The sequence below is a fragment of the Sinocyclocheilus grahami genome, unplaced genomic scaffold, assembly GCF_001515645.1.
Source record: "Sinocyclocheilus grahami isolate Dianchi unplaced genomic scaffold, SAMN03320097.WGS_v1.1 scaffold85.1, whole genome shotgun sequence".
Classification (NCBI taxonomy): domain Eukaryota; kingdom Metazoa; phylum Chordata; class Actinopteri; order Cypriniformes; family Cyprinidae; genus Sinocyclocheilus; species Sinocyclocheilus grahami.
This window is the reverse complement of record NW_015505264.1, coordinates 478,101-481,147: the sequence shown is the minus strand read 5'-3', so window position 1 is coordinate 481,147 and position 3,047 is coordinate 478,101.

The following is a 3,047-nucleotide window of genomic DNA, read 5'->3' as shown; positions in this document are numbered from 1 at the left end:
TTGAGATGGGATGACTGTCATTAGGGCACAAGTTAAACATCTTTAGATGGATGCACGCTACATTCTTCCATGTGCAAGGTTTCAATCAAACTTGCTATTTGATTATCAAAACTTTCAAAGCGGTTTCGATTTGTCTTAAGCTGCAGGAAATTCAAGGGGACATCTGGAAGGATGTCTGCAGATTATTTGCAATTTTGTATGTAGTAGACATCAATGAGAGGCCTGCTCAGACTTTGGCTGGAACCCACCTCACCTCGGGCTCATTACAGCGCAGACTGGCCCATAATCCCCCTTAATTCCTCGTTGTCGTTCATTCTCTCTTTAAGCCACTCTAGTCCGGCACAGCCAATGAACGGAGGGCCTGTGGAGGCACACAGGTATTGGCTTTTCCTTCCAGGCATGCAGTCTGTCTTTGTAGTTCTCCACAGGAGTCAGCGAGGCTATCACTTACCGTGCCAAACTCATTCCCTCCACCTCAGACGCTACCAGCAGATAATGCCAGTGCCAGACTTGCATTCATTAGCATCGGCCTGGAATTGAGAGGCCCTGTGAGAAAGAGCGGGAAGACATGGCGTTCAGCTTGTCCGTTAAAAGGGGGTTTCTTCAACCATAGGCACTTTCATGTCCCAAGGAATGATTTTTTAAAAAATGTTTTGTCTTGGGAACCATGCCATGCTTCATTTATTTATAGTTTTCAAATACCTTTTATGTATCAACTGTATGGCTCTACTTTTTTTTTCCCCCTGTAGTTTCAGCATCATATATATATATTATAAAAATTATTGCTAGAAAATCATTAGGAAATTTATTGTGTAATGTCAAATTAAGCTGTAAAAAACTAGGAATGTCTCAACTAACAGAGAACATTTTCAGAGATTTCTAGAAGGGTTCTGTTGTGATCAAACATTCTTAATGTTTGTTCAAAGTTGTCTTAATAATGTTCTAAAACCTTAACATAAAATTTTGTGCTGTCAAACGATTAATCGCATCCAAAATAAAAGTTTTAGTTTACATACTATATGTATGTGTACTGTTTATTTATTATGTATATATAAATACACACACTGTATATATTTTGAAAATATTAACATGTACATACATTTATATTATATATAAATATATTTAAATTCATAAACCGCATATTTTTCTTAAATATATACATGCATGTGTTTGTATTTACAGTATATATACATAATAAATGTACACGCTCATATATTATGCAGACAAACTTTTATTTTGGATGCGATTAATCGTTTGACAGCACAAATAAAATGTCTATTTATACATCATTCATGGAACATTTTAGTTGGATGTTTGTCTAACGTTTTTTAAATGTTACTATTTGTTTCATAACATTGGAAAATAACATTCCCTTAATGTTTGCAAAATTATAAAATGGAATGTCCTCTAATGTTTATATAGAACCAAATAAAAACGTTTTTAAAACATTCAAAAAACTGTCAGCAAAACATTCTCAGAACATGTTTTTGTTAGTACTGTTTAATTGTTTAAAAGTATGTTTTAAGGGAGCTCATTTTTTCATAGTCCATAAGGCCAAAAGTGCCTATAGCTGAAGAAAACACTTTCAGTATTGTGCAGACTTTATGGTAATACATCAATGTATAGTAAATCAACGCAATTATGTATTTCAGAGGTATGCTGCAATATGTTTGAAAGTTTGACTGAAGTGAGAAACTGGGTCAATTACGGCAAGAGATACAGATGGCTGTTTGTTCCACTGGTCAAAAGTGTACCATCTATGTTGAGAAATCAGTGGGTGTCAGGAAATGTATCTTTTTTTTGTCTCATTGATTCCCCACATCCCGGTTTAGAGTGCAAATGCCCTTCCAACAGTGAAGAAACACAGATAATTGGCCACTGTTGACAAGTTTGTCCAGTAGCTGTGTTAGATTTGCTTTTTAACCATGAACATTTAGTTAGGAGTCTAGAGCAACACATGGCAATGAACTGCTTGAAGTATTTTATCTCTGATGTTTTATTTGTTTTTAATGACTTTTGCCTTGCCCAGACAAGCGCACACACAAAAACAAAATCCCAAACAGACACTTGTATTAAAACTCAGATATGAAATAGAGTATTGTCTTTCAGTACACTATAAGCTACTATTTAATTAAGCAACGAATAGCTGCAAAGGGTAAGTACTAGTATTATGCAGACTAAAATAGAGCTCTTTAATTCCAAACCTGTTAATCAGAGAACTCAACGCCTGACATCAAAGGATCAAGAATGTGTCGATTGTAATGAGCAGGATCACCCATCAAAGTGTGAATCTGGCCTTGTCCACTGTAACACCCAGCATGTATGTAAAAATGTGGGCAATTGGCAAAGTAAATGGTGTCAAAGTCTACAGATTTTATTGCTGATTGGAGACAGTGCAACCCTGAGCGTAAATGAGGTTTGGAGAAGATGGAAGAGCAAAATGAGGGCCGACTCTTCAGATGAACTGTTACAAATGATAAAAATTCTTTGGATGTAACTCACTATGATGTTCATGCATTTGAAGCTTTGTTAAAGGTGGGGTAAGCGATTTCTGGTAGCCAATGTTGACATTTGAAATCACCAAAACACATACGTATGCAACCCAGGCAACAATTAGTAAGATGGAAGTGCAAAATGAGGGCCGACTCTTCAGATGAACTGTTACAAATGATAAAAATTCTTTGGATGTAACTCACTATGATGTTCATGCATTTGAAGCTTTGTTAAAGGTGGGGTAAGCGATTTCTGGTAGCCAATGTTGACATTTGAAATCACCAAAACACACATACGTATGCAACCCAGGCAACAATTAGTACTGTGAAACAAAGCAAAACCAATGTTACACCATGTCTGCACCGGACACGAGTGGCGCGGCGCTACAAAATACTATGAAACTCATTATAATCAGTGATGCTGTCTACAACATAGATATACAGTGGGTACGGAAAGTATTCAGACCCCCTTAAATTTTTCACTCTTTGTTATATTGCAGCCATTTGCTAAAGTCATTTAAGTTAATTTTTTTCCTCATTAATGTACACACAGCA